At 36.6% G+C, this 25,496-nt stretch overlaps 1 protein-coding gene across 6 annotated transcripts in view; it reads right to left on the bottom strand.

Moving 5' to 3' along the window:
• Positions 1-25,496, bottom strand: part of PNPLA7 (patatin like domain 7, lysophospholipase) — a 260,431-nt gene that overhangs the window by 54,449 nt on the left and 180,486 nt on the right. The gene's annotated exons all lie outside the window — the stretch shown is intronic.

Below are 25,496 nucleotides of genomic sequence, written 5' to 3' on the forward strand. Positions count from 1 at the left end.
TGAGGTCACACAGCTGGTGTCTTTTTTTTCAAAAAGAAATTATTTTTATTTTCAGTTCCAAATCTCTTCCTACACTTCTTCCCCCATCCATTGAGAAGCCAAGAAGTATGATACTCCTTTTATATATGAAGTCATCCAAAATATATTTCCACATTAGCCAAGATTGGGGGTGGGGTGAAAAAGCAAGAAAAAAGTAAAAAAAATTTGCTTCAATCTGCACTCAAGTTCATCAGCTGTCTCTCTAGATAGTATTTTTCATCATGAGTCCTTTGGAACTGCCATGGATTACCATATTGTTCTGAGTAGCTAAGTCTTTCACAGTTGATTATCTTAATAATATCACTGTCACTGTGTACAATATTCTTCTAGTTCTACATAACTCTAAAAAAAGTGTGATGTTCATATAAGTCTTCCTAGATTTATCTGAAACCATCTTCTTCATCATTTCTTAAAGCACAATAATATTCCATACATAAACACATTCCATACATAAACATACATGGATTATTAAATTTATATGTATGTTGTATTTATTTTTAGATGCATTTGATTACCCTATTCAAATGTAAGCTCATTATGGGTAGGGAATATTTCATTCCGTGAAACTGTATTGCCAACACCAATCATAGCTAAAAAAATGCTCATTGGTGGACTGAATGACTAAGAATCATAATTGTAAAAGGTAAATGAGCAATGACCTTGTGACTTCTGTTTGAACCAGCCCAGGCAGCTCTGGAGCAGACTCTCCACATTGTCCCAGAACTTCCTGAGCTGGAAATATGTTATCTATGAGTGTACATTCTGGTCTAAGCATACCTAGATCAAATTATTTGCCTTACATAGAGCTGTTACCAATTCTACCAGTTAAAACTCATTACTTAAGAGATTGGTTATTGTGTAATTCTTAGAAATGTCTTCCTTCTCCCATTTATCCTTTATATTATTGCCTAATAGAAGCTTTCTTAAGTAAAGATCTGGTCCTGTTATTATTTTGCTGAAAAGTCTTTTTATTTGTTGTTCATTCTGTCCAACTCTTTCTGACACTGGTGAGTTTTCTTGGCAAAGATAATGGAGTGGTTTGCTTTCTCCAGCTCATTTTACAGATGAGGAAACTCACATAGCTAATAAGTATCTGAGGCCACATTTGAACTTAGGAAGATGAGTTTTACTAACTCCAGGTCCAATACTCTATCCATTGAGCCATCTACCTGTTCAGCCTCAAAATCATTAATGATTCCCAATAAATATTCAAACACATTATCTTGGCAATCAAGGCCCAATATGTCCCCATCCTATCTTTCCAACCATGTTTCATATTAATTCCCTTTAGTCAATGCTCCAGCCAAGACTCCTCTCCCAAATATAACCTATATCCTATCATTTCCATAACTTGACTTACACTGTTTTATATGCTTGTAATGTCCTCCATGCTTCACCTCATTTCTTTCGCAGTACTTCTACTCATCTTTTGAAACCCAGTTTTACCACCACCTCCTCTCCAAGCTTTCTTTAAATCCTATAGTGATGGTCACTCAGTCTCGGGTTCATAAAGCCCTTACCTTTGTATCTCTCTAGTGAGGCAGCTCTTTAGAGCACTGGACCTAGAATCAAGAAGATTGCCTGACCAAACGGATCCATTGGTGAAAGTATCTTTGCCAAGAAAACCCCAACTGGGATGATAAAGGGTCAGATATGACTAAACAGCAGCAATAACAAATAAATCCATTCTGATCATGTTATTACAAATGCCAATGTCATTCTCTCCAGAGGCAAGAGAGGAAAGAGGAAAAAGGATTGGTGAATCTTCTATTACAATTATCTGCCTTTATATCTTCTTGTTCCCTTACTAGTAATAATAATAATAGCCGACATTTATGTGCCACACATGTAATAACGCTAAATGCTTTTTACTAGACTGTAAGCACCAGGAGGGCAAGTGCTGTGACTTTTTATCTCTTATAATAGTGCTCTGAACACAGTAGATACTTAAAATCTTGCATGAAAGCATGCTGGCTCTGAACACATTCTACAGGTCTCTCCTGTTTCATCCTTCATACCTTCAGTGTGATTCGCTTTTGATGAAATAGCTATGAGAGCAGCTAGTCAGAAGGATGATATTGTGAGGTTTTGCACTGTCAGACTCAGCAATGACTCAGTAGGTTAAGGTTTCAGATATCCCTGAACTATAACAAATAAGAGAAAATTGTGTCTCAATTCTAAAAGTTGAAGGAGTATTACTAACTCAGAATCTAGTATCAAAGATCTAGATTCAGAAGGCATCTCATACAGATCATTGAGTACAACTTTCCTCATTTTCTCAGATAAAGAAACAGACTCAAGGAAGCTAAGTAATTTGCCTAAATCAGAAGACCTGAGTTCCTGTTCTAGGTATCAGAAGTTTTTGTTAGACTTCTGATTTTTTTTAAGTTAACAAGCACATTCTCATTTGTAGAATGGGGAAAATAATATTTGCATTTATCTACCTCACAAGGTTACTTTACTGAGAGGAAAGCACTTTGGCAACTTTAAATGGAATGTGAGTAACAATGAAGATAAAATATTTTATTTCTTTAAAGTTCTTTCTGCAAAATGGCAACTTAATTCATCTACTCTGACCAAATATACATATTTAAGTGTGGTTGGGGGGCAGCTAGGTGGCACATTGCATAGGGCACAGGCCCTGGAGTCAGGAGGACCTGAGTTCAAATCCAACCTCAGATGTGGCTGTGGGCAAGCCACTTAACCCCACTGCTTTGCAAAAAAACCCAACAAAAAACCAAAAAACAACAACTAAAAAAAAAAGAGTGCTTGGGAACAATGAAAGAGGAAAAACATAACCTCACTTGCCAGTATTCAAGGGAAGCATCTAGAAATACCTACTTTCCAATGGAGAATACCATCTGTATCCAGAGAAAGAATTATGGACTTTGAACAAAGACCAAAGACTATTACCATCAAATTAGAAAAAAAAGGTTCTATTATGTAGTTTTACTATTTCTATTTTATTTTTCTTCCGTAAAGATATGATTTCTCTGTCATCACATTCAACTGAGATGTAAAGACTAACAGAGTGCCTTCTGTGGGGGGTGGGGGGGAAGGAAGCAAGAATGGGGAGAAAATTTGTAAAACTCAAAATGAATAAAATCTTTCTTAAAAAACATACCTACTTTCTATTGTGGGGATGAAATCTAGATAGTTGTTTAGGGGAAAAAATGCCAATGTCATTCTCTCCAGAGGCAAGAGAGGAAAGAGGAAAAAGGATTGGTGAATCTTCTAAGTCCTACATGCTGGCAGGCACAGACATCTGATAATTTAACAAAAGTCTCTGAGTCTGAAATTTGGAGAATCTTATCTCCCTGGGCTAGCAAAGGAGTGGAGGCATAACTTTCAAACTTGGGGAAAGTAGTCACATTTTGGCAGGCATAAATTTTCTTAATTCAGAGGCCTTCATTCAGGCCTAAAGCAAGTAGTTTGGTTCTGGGAACATCTCAGCTATTCTATAGAACATTTACTGAAGTCAGAAACAGTCAATTCATTTACCAGTTCACTCTATTTTCCTAAAAATAAAGAGTATATTCTTAACAAAGAATAGAGGCTAAAATTATGTCATTTAATTATTACAACCACCCCATGAAGTAAATAGTACAAGTATAACACCCACTTAACAACTGAGGAATAGAGAATCAGAAAGATTAAGTGATTTTACCAAGGTCACATGGCAACTCAAGATCTGAATCCAGATCCTGACTCCAAATCCAGTGTGCTTTCCATTATGCCATAGTTGGTGGTTTTAAAAACAAATCTCAAAATACAACTGAAAAATTTTAAAATAAGACATTTGTATGATCTTGGGCCATTGTATTTTTAATCTGTAAAAATGGAGGAAGGCAGGTGAAAGGGCTGGGAAGGTTCTTTTTAACTTGAAAATCCTATGATCCTTTTTTTTTTTAGTTCTCTAAAGACAGAAGTCAGTCATTTCTCACTATTTTCTGTGTTCAAATATAGAAAAGTGATATTGGTTGATAAGTTCAGGGTGAAAAAAAAGAAAGCACCTAAAGAAACAATTGTTATCTGTTGTCCACCTCTAGAATCTTTGGGGAATGGTGCTATGAACAACATCTATTAGTGCAGGGCTCTGACTACTGGGAATCAGTTCTTCAGTTTGATCTTAACTGATACTGAGTGAGGTTTGTGTCCAAGAGCAATGAAATCATTTGTAAAATGGTACCTAAAATCATTTGTATGTTTTTGCTTGTATGCACACTGACACTATAACCTGCTAAGCTTCCTGAGTTTTCTAGAGGATAGGAAGTACAATTTGATACCAAAAATGAGATATCTTGCTACATCTCTAGGCAAAACTCTATAATAAAGGTCAAAGTTGAGTTTATCATATACGCTGCTTTATTCCACTAGGGACTGATTTAATTTGTTCTGATCTTATTTCTTACTTGGGCAAGATTTAGCATCACTCAATAAGATTTATTTGAAAAACTGACATATAGGATGGAGGTGACAATTAAGAAAAACAATAAGACAGGTTTGTTGCTAACTACAGGTGTTCCATTTGGAGAGCAATAAAAACAACCTTTTTCTCCTCCCAAGGGAACAGTCTCCAGATTTCCACAAGCAAGCAAACTACTGTTCAAACTAAGCCTTTGAGATCCCCAGTCCTGGATAGTTCCAGGAAAGGCTTGGCTTCAAAATTCAAAAGATGCAGCCATTGAAACTTCAAATCCATTGCTTTTTTGGGATACTGACAATTGTGAGATAACTCACAGTATCTTAAGTGTAAGGATACAAAGTGTAATCAGAGACTACTATATAATGAGATAATTCCAAATTGTCCTTCTAATCTTTCAAATTCTTTATGACTTTATTGGCAAGTTGAGTAATGACCCTCTTCACAGCACACCTAACAGTTAATGAAATAAGGATTGTAAAGGTAATAATCCATTTCAGAGATAGTGTCTGGGGGTCAGTTCCTAAAAGGAATAATCACTGTGTATACTATTAGTTTCTCTTGGGACTGGGAACAATTTCAGTCATTTGCTATCCCTAGTTGCAGCAAGATGAATCTTGGCTCTATTTCTTATTAACAGGCTGATCTTAATTAAGGAAGTTACTTCATCTCTGTTAAACCCAGGTTCCTCATATATTTATGAATGATTGGATTAGACAATCACTGAGGTCCTTTCTAGCTCTAAATATGTGGAACAATGATCTAAGAGTGAGGTTCTGTAAGGAATCTGTCTCCAGGACACATCATCTACCCAAAGTATAGACTTATAACTTCCATCTTTTCCAAAATTCCACAGAGCCAAGAAATCTCACCTCAGGTTTTGGGGAAGAAAAAGAAAAGAAGTCTGTGGTAGTGAACTACTATTTGTGTGTTTTTGTGAAAGCAGAAGAACATGGTTTACAAGAAAATAAGGTTAGGCTGTTTATCAGATGAGGCCAAACGGATAGTGGAGAGTCAACAGCATGACTGGGATTTTCCTTTGAGGTAAGGAGCAACACTTGAAGTAGGGAAGAATTAAAAAAAGAAATACCTGCATCAAATATAAAAATAAAAAACAAAAAAGTCAAGGAATTAGGGGAAAAACTGTATTTTCTCTCATCCTTCCTTAGACCTGAAAAAGTCAGGCAAGAATCCAGAATACGCTGATTTCTGCTTGTATCCACCAGCAGTAGAGGTTCAAAGATGTGAGCAGGGAATGGGGGATGGGGGGGAGGAAGATGAGTCTCTTGATGAAAAACTTAAAACAGTAACAGCCAAGCCTGGTACAATATCTAGCACCTTCTTTCCCAGGTTCAAAAGTGCAGCATAAGCATCCTCAGAGAATGATTTAATGAGCAGGAGAAAAGGAGAATAATAGAAACAACATACTTTTTAAAAACATGAACTCTAACTGCATCTGTGATGACTCATCCTGAAATACATGGTGAGTCCTCTCCTTTTATAGAATGGAAAGGATCTAAGAGCCAAATCTCTATCTCTGGATATCAAATAAATGCACCTCTAGTTTGTTTGAGACCATAAAGATCATTATTTTTGATTCAATATGCTTGTTTTATACCATCAGAGAACTATAGTAAAGAGGAGGCTAGGTTAGGCTAGGCTAGGCTAAGATACAATGGCAAGAGAATTAGAGTGTACTTGGGCAAATAAACAAGCAAAGAAGAACAAAATGATGGCTTTTTTTTAAAGCTATAATAGGGGACAGAGGAGGATCCAAGACTCAACAGGACTGAAGTTGGGAGCAGGGTGAGGCACTGATGATGGACAAGATAGTGGAGACAGAGATGGTCAATTTTTATTTTGCTTCTGTTTTCTCTGCCAAGGAAAATTACCTTTATACTGGGAAGGAGAGAATAATGGCTAATGGGAAACTGATCCTTAGAATAAGCAAGGAAATAGAAGAGTATACATATAGAAGTATATACCTAGAAAAATTCAAGTGATCTAGCCCAGATGAACAACAAACTGAGATTCTGAAGGTACAGGTATATGAAATTGTTAAGCCTAATGTCAATGATTTTTGATAGATCTTGAAGAATGAGAAAATATTATAAGTTTAGAGAAGACCAAATAATGTGCCAATTTCTCAAAAAAAAAACCCCAAAGTTTCTGGTCAATGAGCTTAACTTTTGATTCCTGGGAAATTCTAGAATGAAGAACTAAAGAGATGATTAGTAAAAAGATTATAAGGTATAGTTTCATCAAGAACATATCATGCCAGAAAATGAAGTTTTTGCTAGGTGAAAAAGTTGTAAATAGGGAAATATTTTTATATTGAGCTTACCTAGATTTTGGCAAAGCATTTGTTCATATTATGCTTGGAGAAAAGACGGAAACATGACCAAACATTATAATTAGGTGGGTTCAGAACTGGATGAATGAATGAACCTGAATATTAAAAATGATTTGATGTCAATGAGATAAAATATTTCTAGCAGTATGCTTTGGGCATCGTTGCATAGTTCCCTTTGCCATTTAATATTTTTTTTTTTATCAATGACTTGGATAAAGGCATTTACAGATGACACAAAGATGGAAGGGAGTCCTAACATACTGAATGAGAATCAGGATCCAAAAGGAGCTTGACAGCCTAGAGCACTGGTTAATCTAATAAGATGAAATTTAGTCAGGGTAAATGTAAAGATTAAAACTAGGATACAAAAAATATACTTGATAATACTAGATGGGAAGGTATGATTAGATAGTTTGCCTCAAAAACATATCTTGCCTAATCTTATTTAAGGAGAAACTCCAGTAGAATAAGATCATAGACTGATGAAAAGGATCTTGAAAGGTTGTAGTTGAGGAAACTGAGGTCCAGAGAGATTGGTCCAAGATCATATAGTTAGTATGGGGCTGAACTAGAATTCAAAAACAGGTTCTCTGACTCCAAATCTAGGGTTCTTCCCACTACACTAAACTATTTTAAGATTTGAGATTTTTTTGATGAACTGCAAATTGAAGAGTTAGCAATAAGGTGTTACAGCCCAAAAAAGCTCTTTACCTTTACCTCAATGAAAGATATAGTAGAGGTTAGGTATGAGAGGCAATTTGTGAAAAGATCTAAAAAGGAGAGAAAGAGTTCATTTCATGGGACATTGGGTAGGCCAGTTTGGAATGTATAATGTGAGTGAAAGAGAGTAATGAAAACAAATCTAGAAAAGCAGGTTAAAGTCAAAATGAGGAAAACATAAATTCCAGGACATGCATTTGCATATTATATAGAAGCCATAGGGAACCAATAAAGAATTTTGAATGGGAGTAAGACAGTCAGAACTGTGACAAAGAAAGACTGTTTTTGTAGTTGTAAATAATAATGAATTGAGGGAAAGTGGAAGCAATGAGATTAATTACAAAATTATTACAATAGACTCTATTAAAATGTAAGTTTCTTGAAAGCAGAATCCATTTGCCTTTATATACCCAATAGATGCTTAATAAGTTAATTTTTTTGCTAAACTCCAAAAAGGAGATGGTATGTGACCTCTACCTTTCCTAAGGATTCAACTCTCACAAGCTGTCAAGGATGATGAATAGCTTCTGCCACTGTATAGGTTAATCAGTCAACAAACACTTATTAGTGCCTACTATGAGCCAGGCATTATGCTAAGCACTGAGAATACCAAGAAAGGCAAAAGACAGCCCCTGACCTCAAGGAATTCACAACCTAATCAGAAGGGAGGGGGAATCTAGAGGGAAGGTGACCATCCAGAGTAGTGAAGTTGGGTGGAAATGATGAGATGGTGCTTAAGTGGCACAACCAAGGTTGTGATGCCTGGTATTCTGGGGTCTGAGGACATTGGTTGGCCTCATGGCCAGTAACAGTTTAGATTTATTAAAAAAAAAAATCTTCCTTGTCAAAATTCTATGAAGTGAGTCATTCAAACTTTATTACCCCCAGAGTCATTCCTCAATTAATAAATAATCAAAGAATATAAAGTTTTCAGAGGAAGAAATCAAAGTGATTGATCAATAGCTGTATTTTTAAAAAAATGTTCTAAATCATTAGTAATTACAGAAATGCAAATTAAAAGAACTCTCAGATCTCATTTCACACCTATCAGATTGACCAACTTGACGAAAAAATAAAAAAAGACAAATATTGAGGAGGATATGGGAAAAATGGTACATTAATGCACATAGAGTTGTGAAATGCTCCAACCATTCTGGAAAGCAATTTGAAATTATGTCCAAAAAGGTATTAAATTGTGCATATCCTTTGACCCAGCAATACCAATACTAGGCCTATTCTTTTTTTTCCTTTTTTTAATTGCTTTTTGAATTTTACAATCCCCCCCCATCTCACTTCCCTCCCCCCACCCCCCACAGAAGGCAGTCTGATAGTCTTTACTTTGTTTCCATGCTACTAGGCCTATTCTAAGAAAAAGGAAAAGAACTCCTATGTACAAAAATATTTATGGTAGCTGTTTTGTGGTGCCAAAGAATTAGATACTGAAGAGAATTAAGGAATAACTGAACAAGTTATGTTAAGTGAATATATCAGAATACTATTATGCTCTAAGAAGTCAGTGAAAGGGAAGATTTCAGAAAAACCTGGGAAGAATTGTATAAACTAATTCAAAGTGAAGGTTTTTTTTACCATCTTTCTCTACATAAAAGATAGAACCTGTTATATCAACTGTTGAAGGTGCTGCCAATATTTCTAATTACTGGGATATGAAATAATTATGTGTTCTGTCTTAATACTTTCTCTCAACTAACTAGAATAGACTGGTATGAAATAAAGAATAGTCTAAATAATCTTAGAAGACTCCCTGGAATTATCCACCTGCACAAGTAACACTGAAATAGTCCAAGAGAAAAGAGCAATTTCAAAAATAAAGTTTTTCAGTTAATTAACAATAACACTGTTCATATTTATATTGTCCTTCATTGTTTACAAGGTGGTATACTTAACAAAACACTGCAAAGACATTATCCTCATTTTAAAGATGAAGAAACTGAGGCCTAGGAGGTGATTTCCCTAAATTCATACAACTAGTAACTAGGAAGATTAGGGCCATTCTGGTCTATTTGGTTGTGGTTCTTGTCTTTTGTTATTGAAGAAGACCAAAACAACATCAGATGTTAGAAATAAGTTGCAGTGTGTCCAACTGAGACTGATCAGACTAATATGAGGTCAGAATGCTCTACCATAGGTCTGGCACAAATAGTCCACATGTGAATACCTGAGGTGGATTTTCTAAATTTACACATCTCACATTTCCTTTGAGCTGCTTCAATTCTGGCTTCCTCATAGAGCATAGCACCCTTTTTGATGAGGGCATGGCACACTAGGCAATCCAGTATCTCTCATGCTGTACAATCAATTCTCATTCTAAATTCAAGCCAAGTACTTGAAGTACTAGTAATTTGTCTTTACTGATTATTAGGGAAACTGACTAAATCCTCAGGGAGGACTGGGCAATATATGAGAATTTCAAGTCTTTCCTTTGTCTCCCAGAAAAATGCAGAAAACACTCCCCAAATCTGCCCTGGTTCTTCCTCTTCTCCCCGCAAAAGACACTTCTTGGAATCAGCATTAGATTAGGCATGGTGATTAGATACTCCAAAACTAATTAGTGTGAAAGACAATCAGGCTCATCAGCTACTGGGTCAAAAAAATGAAGCAGGACGTTAAAAGCTTAAATAAAGCCAAGAAAGGAGGCTAGATAAGAAGAGGGTTGGAATGCAACTATGATCCCTGAAAGGAATTCAGATTAGTTTACTACTTTTGAGGCATCAATATTTTTTTGGCTAAGTCAAAGAAAAATTTACAAGCAAAACGAATTTCAAGCCACTGCTTAAGGTTTGTCTCCATCTCAGTAATATCCTCTATCGCTGATAGATGATAGGTTGAATGGACTGCAGTAGTCTGGGGGGGTGGTAAATGTTAAGTACACCTTCTCTCTGTACGGTTCAGGGTACACTCCTCTTGTGAAGTTTAGTAAAGGAAATGACGGCTTACCTATATGTAAAAGTAGTCAGAAAAAAATAAGGACTCTACTAAAGTCCTAGTTCAATAACTCACTGTAATATGGAGGTATTCTGGGTTTTGTTTTTTGTTGTTGTTTTAATGCAGACTGGTGAGTTCAGGCAGACCAGACAACGGGCCTGTAATTTAGTCTTGGGGAGATGAGAAGTTGGGGCCATGAGAAGCTGAGTAACTTGGTCAAGGTCCCATAGCCAGTATGTCTAAGAGAGCAACCTTAAACCCAGCCAGGCTTTCCTGGTTCTGAGATCAGCTCTCTATCACCAAGCAACCCAGTGGCCTCTTCAGCACCTCCAGTTGGTAGTGGCCATGCCAATGGAGCACCAGCTCTGGCAGGTGAGTAAATGACCTGGCAGTGATCCAGTGACTCTGTTCACTGACTGTGTGTTACTGTTTGAAGACTAGCCTTACAAAGCACAGAGAAGTTCAATACCCAAAGGTTGGTTAACAAATGAGAATTTGGGGGGTATTTTTGGCCTCCATGATTACTAAGGTATGGAATCACAATCTACATCAAAAAAATTAAGGATATCCACATGAATGAAACAGAATATCTCTTAAAGTACTGAAGAAATTAAAAAGAACTAAACATCATTGTCTCTCCCCCTTTTACACCTCTCTAGACCAACTCCTCAGAGAACTAAAGAAAAATAGTAATTAAACACTGGCTTGCTAATTAAGATGGTGAACTCATTTTGTCTCTTTCAACAACTGATCATTACGAGCTACAATTCTACTTCACAAAAAAACAGTCCCTTAATACTTCCTTGGGCTTATTTGAGACATGATGGGGTGTGAAAAGAAAATGCTCATATTTTGATGATTTTACTTTCTTTTTAGATCTGCATCTTGTTCAGACATGTCCATAGTAAATTATATAGTATAAAACTATTTTCCACAAGTCTTGCCTCTCACTTGAATCCAACCCCTCACCTAGAAAAGCCCTTCTCTCTAAGCCCAATTCTAGGGATCTATGATCAGTTTATGGACCTGAGTCCATCTATTAATGTTTCTTCTGATAAAGGAAAATCTACTGGAACTCTGCAGAAGAAGAAATCCTTTATTTGTGCAGCAAGACTCATAGAAAATGCAAATTAATGTTTCAAATACAATAATATGGCCCAGGTGAAGATTTAAGATGATTAAAGAAATGATGTTTTTTTGTCCTGTATTTTCAAAGAAGAACATGACATCAAGTAAGGTGATACCACTACAAGCACACTAAATGGATTTGAATGGGGAATGGGATGAGGGGAAAGGGCCTGTGCTAAGTCACCAGTCTCACTTTCTCCTCCAGAGTCATCTGAATCCAGTGGCCAGATATGAATCAGTTCAATTGCAGATAGTTCAGGCTGTGAGGTAAGCAGGGTTAAGTCTCATGCCCAAAGTCAAACAGCTAATCCCTGTCAAGTGTCTGTGACTGGATTCAAACTCTAGTCCTCCTGACTCCCTGGTTGGTGCCCTAGCCACTTCACCACCTCTCTGGTCCTGATTAATGGGATAAATAACAATGACCACTTTTCTCATTCTTTATGGTCAAATCCTGGTAAATTCCACAACTCATTCCATCACAGATTGTTATTGAAATCCTCTGTCTCTAAACTGTTCTTCCTAAATCTTCTAAATCTTTAGAAAAGGGAATGTACAAATCTAACAAAATGTTCAACCTCTAAAAGACTTAAAGACTTCCATGGACCCCTCACCAATACATATGATCCCATGAATCAGCAGCTCCTTTAACCCACCTACTATTCATGCTGTTTGTTGTACATGCATTTAAAAGAACTTCTATGAAAAAAATTCAGAAACAATAGAACATAATAGACAGTGTTCCATAACTTCTGACACCATCTATTAGAATAATAGAATATTCAGCAAAAACTTCCAGGAAAAATGGAAAGCAGTTTTAAGTTTAGACCAACATTATACATTATATGCCAAGTTTATATGGTTTATATGTATATATGCCAAAAATAAGTTTCATATGGATAGAGAACTTGCATATAAAATTAAAAAATTAAAGAAGAAAGGAAGGAGACACTTTTCTCAACTCTAACTAGAAGGAGAACTCAATTAAACAAGGGATAGAAGTGATCAGAGAAGATAAAATGAGCAATTTTGATTTTATATAAATTGATAAACTTTTATATAAGCAAAATCAGTACAGTTAGAAGGACAATATGGCTAAGAAGGGAAAAATTTTAGTAGCAAATTTCTGTCAAAGATCTGATATGAATGAATAAGTATAAATGCTTTATTAAACCTTTACTAGGTACCAAGGACCATAGGGCTGGGTTACAAAAGAAAAAGTTGAGAGTCCCTAATGTAGGAATTGAGTGAAGCCACTGACTCCACCTTGTGACTCAAGACTGAATGTGATCCAGTTCCTTTTCTATTAAATTATGGGTCTAGTTTAATTTTTGTCTCATGAGAAAACCTTATTTAATTAGGGAAATTGTGAAAAAATTTATTTCATTGTTTGAATCTAGCCAGGGGTGATTGGGAAGCTGGACCACCTCAACATAAGGACCTAGATTATGCTGACCAGAAACCCAGGCAGATCCAAAGAGTGATACAAGTTTTCTCACAGTGATACATCTCAAGAAATCCACTGTCTTATGTGAAAATGGTCAATCAGTTATTGGTTCTTTGTTCCTTTGATTAAATACAACAAATACTTGAGCCAGTAAAAGTGGGAGTAGTATATTTCTTTTTCTGATTTCAGAGAATTGTACCTGTTGCTCTCCCCCTCCTAACTCAGAAAGTCCCTAATCTTTCCTTCAATTAGAAATCAGATTACCTTTTCTTGTATCCTAGTTTATATCCTGTTGTTTTCTTCTAATACATAAAAATCTGTCTTTCTCTGTATTCAGGGTCTAGCAACAGCTTGGCTGGAGGCCTGGTTCTGATTTGTTGTATAATTGGCATGCATTGCTTAATAAATCAATATATTCAGAAGCTTGAACCTTTGTTTCCTCAGTTATTTCAAATTTTAGCCATCACACTACTGACAGTAAGTTTACCCTGTAATTGGGAAAGTCACATAAAAGAAGTTTCAGCCCAGGGAGGCTCAGAAGTACTAAGGGCTGCAGTGTTGATGACAAAGCTAAGAATTTCTTAATTAGGCCCTAAAGATGATGGGAATGGGAGTTTTGGTGAAGGAAGGGATTTTAGGGCATTCTAAATCCTTTACAACCTCATTGTTCCACTATCCTTATATCTTTCACTCTTCCCTCTCCCCCTCCCCCACTTCAATCCAATGGTACCAGCCTTCTTGTGGTTCCATGTCATTCCATCTCCTAGTTCCAGTCATTTTCTCTGGTTGTCCCCTTGTTTGAAATACTCTCTTTCCTCATCTCTACACCCCAGCTTCCCTGGTTTCCTTTAAGTCCCAGCTAAAATCCCATTTTCTTTAGGAAGTCTTTTCTTAATTCTAGTACCTTCCAAATGCCCATCAGTTGGGGAATGGCTAAACATGTGATGGTAGATGATTGTGATGGAATATTATTGTGCCATAAGAAATGATGAGAAGGATAGTTGGGAAGACGTATATACAGCAACACAGTAATGACTGACAATCACCATGAATGACTTAGCTATTCTCAGCAATAAAATGAAACAAGACAATTCTGAAAAACTTAGGATGAAAAATTCTATTCACTTCCACAGAATGAACTGAAAGTCTAAATAAAGATGGAAGAATACTCATATACTTAATTTTCTTGTTTTTTCTTTGTTTTTGATCTGTGTTCTCTTTTGTAACATGGCTAATATGGAAATATGTTTTGCAAGACTGCATGTATAATCTATATCAAAGTGCTTGCTTTCTCAAGGAGAGAGGAGGGGAAGGAGGAAATTTGGAACTCAAAAATTATTTTTAAAATGTGAAAAATTGTTTTTACATGTAATTGAGAAAAATGTGAACAATTTTTGGAAAAATTCTAGTGCCTTTTTGATTATTCCCTATTTATCTGGCATGAAGCTTGTTCATATAGTTATTTATGTGTTTTTTCCTCATTAGATTTTGAGCCCCTTGAGGCTAGAGGCTTTTCCCTCTTTTTTTTTTTTTTTTTTTGCTTTGTATCTCTAGCACTTAATACAGTCCCTGGAACATAGTAGGTCTCCTTTAAGGATTATCTGACCGAACATTTGAAAAATTGTAATGCAAAGAGGATTTGATTAATAACAGCAATGAATAACTTTAACGTTTTGATGCCTTAGAGTTTTTAAAGAATATATACTTTTGTAATAATATTAGCTCCTATATATTTCTTTATAGATTCAGAAGTGTTCTTCTTACAATATTTCTACAAAGCAGGTCATTAAAGTGTCATTACATATAGTATGCAGAAGAGGAAACTAAAGGTCATAGAAATTAAAATTGTACTTGGTACTTAAACTTGATTGTCACAACACTCTTGTGAGGCAGGCAGCAAAGATTTTATCCTCATTTATACAGGAGGAAATTGAGATACAGAGTTCTTATGTGATTTTGATTGAGCCCAACAGTGGCAGAGCCAGGACTTGACCAAGTCTCACTGAGGTTAGCCTGGTACTGGTTGCATCACACTGTTTCTTGCCCATAAAGAAATCTAGCATCACAAAACTTTTTATAGAGTTCTGGTGTGTTCTCTAACAAAATTCTAATCTAAAAACCATGAAAATCATGGGTTTAGCCTAATATTTCAGATTTTCAATCCAGCATCTTCACTCACTTTTGAGTATGACTCTAAACTTCCTATCTCTTGGCTCACTTGCCTGCTGGCCTGGTCTCCCTGCCCTCTAGTCATGCTTCACCTCTGTATGCAGATAGACTCACCAATAAGAGGATCCTGACTCAGGTCACTGACCACAATCATGAGGGAAGGAAAGAATCTGCCCAAGTCTAGTCAGTCAATCAGCTTCCAGGCCTAGAAGAAAAAAAAGCCAGGGCTACTGCCCTCATTCTTTGCTTTGAGCTCTCCCTATGGTGTCATGCTCCCACTGCCTAATTTAGCAACTGGCCCTGCAGTCCAACTCTGTTTACGTAGAAAAGTCTTCTTATTTTCAGCAAAGACAGGAATCAGAGCTGCTTGAGTGCCACTGCACAAAGCTTGGGGTTTGAGCGGAACTGTTAACAAGGCCTCACACATGAATAAAAATAGCCCTGCTCCATGTCACGCCACATCAACATATAGAAAGTCAAATGTTCTCTGAACTGCTCCAAACTGGTCTTACTGTAGTAGCTCCTGGGTTTTAAAGCACCTTGAAGCAGGTGAATGCTCCTATGGTTAATGCTGGGGGACAGAGTTTTCTTTAAGATGGAAAAGCTCTCAGAGAGAAAAAGAGCTGCATTCATTAAATGGACAAGAGACATTCATAAACCAAAAGTAAACAAAGCCCAGGCAGTGCCATTTGGGAATTTATATGGAAAAACAAGAGAACCTTGACGAGACTGGGTGTAAGTAGGAAAAACAACATTTTCTGGTGCTCTACTGGGCCATTTTCTCAAAGTCTCTGGTGTCTTGTTTTTGGATAGGAAGAGGAAAAAAGGAAATCAAGAAATAGGACAAGGGAAAGAGTGGTAGGAGGAAAATAATATGCATTTGTGATTCTGAGAATCAAGATGTTGATGCTTCTCAGAAACTATGAAGGGAAGAAATTCCAGTCCATATGTCTATCTGGAGTACAAATATTCCATTATAACTTAAACAGGACAGATTAGCCACAAGGCAGCTGCAAGTGCTGCTGCTCAGCCTAACAGATATCTCTGGGATCCTCTTATATTCTGTTACCTATCATGCCCAAGTTGGCTAGGATGATGGCTGTATTACAAGTTAGCAAGTCAGTCAATAAGAGAGTTGTGAGCTCTCCCCTAATGCCTTTCAGGACCTTAAAATTGAGTCTTTATGCTAACAGGACTCTAAAGTCAGAGGGTTTTAAAAAATAAAGGCCATCTATTCCCTCAAGTTTCCAAAAAGAACATTCTAATCCCCAAAATGTCCCAATTTAAGGAATTTTCCAAGGAAATGAACTCAAAGAAAATCAAAGGGCCAAAGGAAATTGGCAGCCACAAAAGAACTGTCCAATCTCTCAGAAGTAAATACTGAAAAGAACCCCTTGGAAAGATAAAGAGAATGTTGAAGCCACTTCACCTGGATAAAGGAACAAGGATTCCACCTTCTCAAAAATCTGTCAACAACCTGGAGCAAAAACCCAAAGAGTCCAGCCATTGGGATAAAAACTCCCTCTTTGATAAAAACTGCTGGGATAATTGGAAGTTAGTATGGAAGAAACTTAGATTAGACCAACACCTAACACCCTTTACCAAGATTAGATCCAAATGGTTACAGGACTTAGATATAAAAAACAATACTATAAGTAAATTAGAAGATCAAAGACTAGTTTACTTGTCAGATCTATGGAAAGGGGAGCAGTTTATGACTAAGGAAGAGTTGGAGAACATCACCAAAAACCAATTAGATGATTTTGATTACATTAAATTAAAAAGCTTTTGCACAGATAAAACCAATAAAACCAAGATCAAAAGAAATGTAGTAAATTGGGAAACAATCTTTACACTAATGATTCTGACAAAGTACTCATTTCTAAAATATACAGAGAACTGAGTTATATTTTTAAAACAAAAAGCCATTCCCCAATTGACAAATGGTCAAAGGATATGCAAAGGCAATTTACAGATGAGGAGATCAAAGCAATTCATAGCCATATGAAAAAATGCTCTAAATCATTAATTATTAGAGAAATGCAAATTAAATTTTCTCTTGAGGTACCACCTCACACCTCTCAGATTGGCCAATATGACCAGAAAGGATAATGATCATTGTTGGAAGAGTTGTGGGAAATCTGGGATACTATTACACTGTTGGTGGAGCTGTGAACTCATCCAACCCTTCTGGAGAGCTATTTGGAACTATGCCCAAAGGGCAACAAAAATGTGCATACCTTTTGACCCAGCAATACCACTACTGGGTCTATATCCTGAAGAGATGATGAAAAAGGGTAAAAACATTACTTGTACAAAAATATTTATAGCAGCCCTTTGTGGTGGCAAAGAATTGGAAATCAAGTAAATGTCCTTCAGTTGGGGAATGGCTTAGCAAACTGTGGTATATGTATGTCATGGAACACTATTGTTCTATTAGAAACCAGGAGGGACAGGATTTCAGGGAAGCCTGGAGGGATTTGCATGAACTGATGCTGAGTGAGATGAGCAGAACCAGAAAAACACTGTACACCCTAACAGCAACATGGGAGTGATGATCAACCTTGAAGGACTCACTCATTCCATTCCATCAGTGCAACAATCGGGAACAATTTTGGGCTGTCTGCAAAGGAGAGTGCCATCTGTATCCAGATAAGGAGCTGTGGAGTTTGAACAAAGTTCATGGACTATTCCCTTTAATTTAGAAAAAAAACCAGATATCTTATTGTCTGATCTTGTTACCTCTTAGACTTCTTGTCTCTTCTTTAAGGATATGATTTCTCTCTCATCACACCCAATTTGGATCAAGGTACAACATGGAAACAAAGTAAAGACTGACAGATTACTTTCCATGGGTCGGGGGGGAAGTAAGATTGGGGAGAAAATTGTAAAACTCAAATAATATCTTTAATAAAAATAAATTTAAAAAAACAACCTGGAGCAAAAAAAAAAATCTCCAATAGGGAACTGAAGACTGAATAAGAAAGAATTTCTAGTGATTCTTCAATAATAACATGGTACCTCAGAGCCTGACTCTGTGATGGCCCTGCATTCCTCATAGCAGAATAAACTGCTCCAGCCAGGAGAGCCCAGACCAGTATGCTGCTGTCTGAAGCCCTTTTGAGTTACCCTGTTCTAGATAATTCACCCACCTTCCTCAAAGTTTTGTGGTAGGACTTGGGGCACAGAGCTATTTTGACTTTCAAGATAATTTGAGAATGTGAACTGGAAAAGGGAGAGATTCATAAGGGCCCAGGGCATTGCTCCTATACATTCAGGAGGAAGGGAGCAATTACTTGATACCTGACTGAAGAGCAGAGGGAAATAAATTGCAGACAAATCTTATACTGAGTTTCAGCAACTGGCAATTCTATATTTGGAAACTGACTCTTATATATGTGAAACAACTAAAATTTATATAACACTTTTAGATTTGAAAAGTGCTTTATAAATATTTTAATTTATTTTATTCTCACAAGCTCTCTTCTTATCTCCACATTACAGATGAGGAAATTGAGGAAGACAGGTTAAATGATTTACTCAGGGTCAAACAGCTGATCCTATCCATGGTGATGCTTCAATTTAGCAGAGTACTGAGCACTGTGGACTAAGATTCTGTAGAAGGATAACCATAACAGCTCTTGCCTTCATCAGATCCAACTCAAAGGAGGTACAGGGAAATAGTGCTGGGTCAAGATGATGACTTTAGTACTGGCTAGTAAGTCAGTAGTAGTGAATGTCTTGCTTCAAAGGAGATTTGAAGTGATTACAGATCTTGCACTCAGTGCAAAAAAAAAATAAAAAGGTAAAAGATAGGAGGTAGTATGGGGAGTAGAACGGTGACTTCTAGGGTCTTATTGATCAGGAGCTGAATGACTGTACTATGGGTAGACTATCTTCTAGAAACATTTCATTCTCTACTCTCTTGATGTAAGTAAGGTTCTAGAACAGATGTGGCATATGAATTTAGTCCAATCTTCAGAAACCTAATCACTATGTCATTTTTTTCTCACTATAAGTGAACCTAGGCTTCTGGGAATCAAGAGGCAGTATGTACTCACGCTGATTGCGTATACTTATCATCAGGTTCACAATGAACAAGTCACTCAATTTGTCATAGTGTGCAAATTTCTTGCTTCTGATCCCCTTATTTCCAAGATTCAAAGTCCATGATTGTTGAGGCAAAAATCTATCTTACTCAGGAGGGCCACTCCACCCAAATTTATCACTGACCCAGAATTCCTTATTGTAGTTATCTATCAGGTAATTTTCTTTTTTTAAAGAGCTAAGTACCTAGATTTTAATGTTCTTTGCCACCTTAATCCCTACACTCACACATCAATTTAATATATACACCATGCCCCCTTGAATGCTGCCTCCCAGTACAGCAATATTCTAAATTCCTATGATCTTCATCTTAATTCCACCTTATTCACACACAAGGATGTTCTGACAACCACCCTAAACTGTTCAATCTCCAAGACCTAGAATTCTGAAATCTCTTTCCAATCATGACCTCCTTTGACTCAAAGGCTAGTTCATATTTGAGTTCAAATTTGGCCTCAGATACTTATTAGCTATGTGACTCTGGGCAAGTCACTTAACTATGATACCTCAGTTTTCTCATCTGTAAAATGAGTTGGAAAAGGAATGACAAAACTACCTTTGTCAAGAAAACCCTTAATGAGGTCATGAAGAATCAAGCATGTTTGAAATGACTGAACAATAAATCCTTTGACTTTTCCCACCTTACTCCTAAATCCACTCTTCATCTTCACTATAACCTTATTTCTCCCCTCACTTCTCTCAAATCAACAACCCCTGTTCTGGCCTCACTTGTTTTCCTTCATAGTATCAATCCTATGGTTGATCAGTTCAACCACAAATCTTAATCTATCCTTGAATTCTTTGCCTCCTTGTCTTACTGCCAATCACTCCTTGCCAAACTTAACTTTGGATTATTGACCCCTGTAATTAATTTTCTCCATTTCCTATTCACACAAATGAATGAATAGAAAAAAGATTTATCCATTAATTATTAGAGAAATGCAAATTAAAGCTTCTCTGAGGTACCACCTCACACCTCTCAGATTGGCCAATATGACCAGAAAGGATAATGATCATTGTTGGAAGGGTTGTGGGAAATCTGGGATACTATTACACTGTTGGTGGAGCTGTGAACTCATCCAACCCTTCTGGAGAGCTATTTGGAACTACGCCCAAAGGGCAACAAAAATGTGCATACCTTTTGACCCAGCAATACCACTACTGGGTCTATATCCTGAAGAGATGATGAAAAAGGATAAAAACATTACTTGTACAAAAATATTCATATTCATAGCAGCCCTGTTTGTGGTGGCAAAGAATTGGAAATCAAGTAAATGTCCTTCAATTGGGGAATGGCTTAGCAAACTGTGGTATATGTATGTCATTGAACACTATTGTTCTATTAGAAACCAGGAGGGACAGGATTTCAGGGAAGCCTGGAGGGATTTGCATGAACTGATGCTGAGTGAGATGAGCAGAACCAGAAAAACACTGTACACCCTAACAGCAACATGGGAGTGATGATCAACCTTGAAGTACTTGCTCATCCCATCAGTGCAACAATCAGGAACAATTTTGGGCTGTCTGCAAAGGAGAGTACCATCTGTATCCAGATAAGGAGCTGTGGAGTTTGAACAAAGTTCAAGGATTATTCTCTTCAATTTAGAAAAACACAGATATCTTACTGTCTGATCTTGTTACCTCTTAGACTTCTTGTCTCTTCTTTAAGGATATGATTTCTCTCTCATCACACCCAATTTGGATCAAGGTACAATATGGAAACAAAGTAAAGACTGACAGATTGCTTTCCGTGGAGGGGTGGGGGAAGGGAAGTAAGATGGGGGGGGGGGAAATTGTAAAACTCAAATAATATCTTTAATAAAAATTAATTTAAAAAAGAAAAAAGATTTACCAAATACTTACTCTGTACCAATCATATTACCCTACCAATGGTATTTACTACAAACAGGCCATTTATCACAAGTTCCCTCTCTCTACTATTCTTCATTTCAAAACTTCCCTTTATCTGCCACACTGTCATTCTCCCATCCCTGATAATGAGATGGGCCTTCTCTTTGACAAGGCTAATCCCTCCACTTTTATTCTATTTTTAAAACTTTCAACCCCTACTTTTTTTTCAAAGATTTTATTTATTTTGAGGTTTACAATTTTTCCCCTAATCTTGCTTCCCTCCTCCCCTCCCCCCACAGAAGGTAATTTTCCAGTCTATACATTGTTTCCATGATATACATTGATCCAAAATGAATGTGATGAGAGAGAAATCATATCCTTAAGAAAGAATTGAAGGTAATAGTCTTTGGTCTTTGTTCAAACTCTACAATTCTTTCTCTGGATACAGATGGTATTCTCCATCACAGATAGCCCAAAACTGTCCCTGATTATTGCATTGATGGAATGATCCAGTCCAACAAGTCAACCCCTACTTTTAAAAAAATTTTATTTTTTTTCAATCAGCAAAAATCCTCCTTCTTTCCCTCCCATCCCACTCCTACCCCAAATTGAGAAAGCAAGAAAAACAAAATCCCTATTGCAAACATGTATGGGGAAGCAAAGCAAATTTATTCATTGACCATGTCCAAAAAAAGTTTCATCTTGCATTTTGAAACCTTCACATCTATGTGGAGATGGGTAGTAGCATGTTTCAACATGAGTTCCCTGAAATTATTGTTGATCATTATATTGATAAGAGTTCCTAAAGCTTTAATAATTTAATAATTTATATGATTTTGCTGTCATGATTAAATTGTTCCCCTGATCCTATTCACTTGAATGATAAGTCTTGCTAGGTTACTCTGAAATCATCCTCCTTCATCATTTCTTTAATTTCTTTTCTTCTCTAATTGCTGATGCTAACATTTCTAATACAATATTGAATAGTAGTGGTGATAATGGGCACCCTTGTTTCACCCCTGATCTTATTGGGAATGCCTCTAGCCTCTCCCCATTGAGTATAATGCTTGTTGATGGTTTCAGATAGATACTGCTAATTATTTTAAGGAACAGTCCATTTATTCCTACACTCTCTAGTGTTCCTTCATCATTTCTCAGAACATAAAATTGAGTCATCACATTTATATATCATAACTTATTTGGTCCTTCCAAAATCAATGAAACTTCCTTAGTTTCCAATTCTTTGCACCAAAAGATCTCTTATAAATATTTGTGTACATCCTCAGAGGCTATTTTTCTTGGAAATAATCTCTTCCTTAATAATCCCTGCCTATTATTTCCCTTTATCCCTTCTCCTCTTTTTTTTTTTAATCAATTTCACTTTTTGGTGAAATGTATTAGGTTTTTACAAGGCAATGGGGTTAAGTGGCTTGCCCAAGGCTATACAGCTAGGTAATTATTTAGTGTCTGAGGCCGAATTTGAACCCAGGTACTCCTGACTCCAGGGCCAGTGCTCTATCCACTGTGGCACCTAGCTGCCCAAGGTGAAGTGCATTTCTGTTGAGGAGAGAGAGAGAGAGAGAGAGAGAGAGAGAGAGAGAGAGAGCGAGCGCTTGCATTCACGTGTGTGTGTGTGTGTGTGTGTGTGTTTGTAAATATTCATCCCTTCTATGTTCAGATAATTATGGTTTCCCAATTCCTTCTTCCTTGCTAGTATAAACTTCTATTTGTGCATCCTATTATGTGAGAATGTAAGTGGTTTATCCATTCTTTACTACCTTATGTTTCTTTGCTCATGTTTTGCTTCTTCTGACTCCAGCATTTGCACTTCATCAAGGATTCTTTGCAGCTCTGGTCTTTTTTTATCAGGAATGTTTAGAACTTCTATATTTCATTAAAGGTTTATTTTTCACCCAATTGTAATTATAGTAATTTTTGCTGAGTAAGTTATTCTTATTTTTAAGCCCATGTCCTTTGCCTTCTGTAATGTCATTCTAAGCAATCCATTTCCTTCTAGCGTTGGGTGCTAAATCATGTAAGATCCTGTTTGTGGCTCCTCGGGACCAGAATTCTTTCTTTCTGTCTGAGTGCACATTTTTTCCTGTGACCTGGAAGGTCTGGATTTTTGGCTATAATGTTGCTAAGAGTTTTTATTTGGGGATTGTTTTTTTCAGGTTGTGACCTGAATTCTTTCTATTTCCACTTTGCCTTCTAGTCCTAAGGGATCTGGACAGTTTTCGTTTATGACTTTTTGAAATATGATGTCTAAGCTCTTTTTTTTGTTCATGGCTTTCAAATAGTGCAATGATTTTTAAATTCTCTCTCCTCAGTTTTCCAGGTCAGCTGTTTTTTCCTATGAGATACTTAGACTAAGAGACTAATTAGGAAAAGAAAGGTAATAAGGGCCTGAACTAGTGTGCTGATTATGTGAAAGGAAAGACAGGAATGGATGTGAGAAATGTGGAGGCTAGAACTGATGAAACTTGGCAAATGATTGAATATGGGGGTTGAGTGAAAATGTCAAAATATAGATATGAGGTTGCAAACCTAGATGAGTGAATGGTTATGCCCTTGACACAAAATTGAGTAGTTAAAAAGAAGTTATGAAGCTTTGAGGAAACACAGTCAGTTAATTTGGATATGTTGAGTTTGAGGTGGACATTTCCAGGAGACATAGATGGTAATTTAAGCCCAGAGCCCAAGAGAAAGATGAGGGCTGGTTATGCAGATTTTTCAAAGAGATACATGAATCCATGAGAAATGATGAGATCACCAAGAAAGAAAGTACAGAGGAAAAAAAAACCTGAAGGACCTAGGATAGAGCCCTGGCATATACTCATGTATATGGAGTGGCATGTATTTGATGATCTATCAAAGGAAAGAACAATCAGACATGTAGGAGGAGACCCAGGAGAGAACAATGTCATGAAAACTGAGGAAGAAAGAATATTCAGAAGGACCAGGTTAACAAGCATCAAATGCTATAGAGCTGTGAAAAAACTTAAGGACTGTTAAAAAAAAGTCATTGAATTTAGCAATTAAGAGATCATTAGTAATCTTGGTAAGAACAGTTTATATTTGGGGCGGCTAGGTAGCACAGTGGATAAAGCACCGGCCCTGGAGTCACGAGTACCTGGGTTCAAATCCAGTCTCAGACACTTAATAATTACCTAGCTGTGTGGCCTTGGGCAAGCCACTTAACCCCATTTGCCTTGCAAAAACCTGAAAAAAAAAAGAACTGGTGGGTTTTAGAAACCACACTATATATAATTGTAATACCTCATATAAGCTTCCTGTACTTTCAAGTAAAACACATACATTCTGAAGTTTTTCTGTGTGACAACCAAGAAAGTTGAATCTTGTACCACATTTTCATGTCCATTCTGTGCTAGATTCCTCCAAACAAAAAGAAATTTCTAGGCAATAGTTTATATATTTGGTTCCAAAGATTTTCTTTTCCAAATCCAGTGGATCTGGAACACTGCCATAAGGCTTAAGAAACTTAACAGAAGAACCACAAGACCCTCCTGGTTGTAACTATTCAGAAGATTTCTTAGTAAATGGGAGCATGTAAGGGAATATGCCAATAGTGGGAGTATAGGAGAGGAAACAATCTGTCACTGCTCAGTAACTCAGTAATTCCTTGAACAAACTCTGTGCCTTCTTAAGGCCTTTTCCTCCAGGATTCAGCAAAGTTCTTGACATTACATATCCTTTTGGTAAAACAGAAAGTTTCCCAATTAAGAAACTTAAAAGATTTCTGGATTGTAAAAGATGTGATCACATTCCAAAATAATGTGAAAATGAATATTCCCCCAAAATTCTCTATTCAAAATGCAAAATCATCTTCCCCAATTAGAAACACTCTATAAGTCAGCAGAAGGTACTCCCCTTACCAATTCTCTACTTCTACTATTTCAAGTAACTGCAGAGAACCTGTTGTGTGGGATGAAGAAAGCTAATTTATTGCCATATTATATTAAATCATGACATTCTGTACCTAGGAAATAGGAAGGTTCTATAGGAATAAGTCAAAACTGGGTTCTCATGGTGACTTAGAAAAAAATCCTTTAAATTAATCCTCATTCTATGCCTTACTTCCTTCATCTACAAAATGAAGAAATACTTCTTCCTTAATTTACAAGGAGGTTGTGAGCATTAGGAGGATAGATGTATCATTCAAGAGGTACTCACTATACAAAGCATAATGTCAGGATTGCATTTATTAGGCATTGCATGCATAAACCACTCTATAAATTCATTCTTTTTTATGACATATTACAAAGCTACAAAAGGGAAAGTATTATAAAATAGCATAC

Source organism: Macrotis lagotis, chromosome 1 (assembly GCF_037893015.1).
Source record: "Macrotis lagotis isolate mMagLag1 chromosome 1, bilby.v1.9.chrom.fasta, whole genome shotgun sequence".
NCBI lineage: Eukaryota > Metazoa > Chordata > Mammalia > Peramelemorphia > Peramelidae > Macrotis > Macrotis lagotis.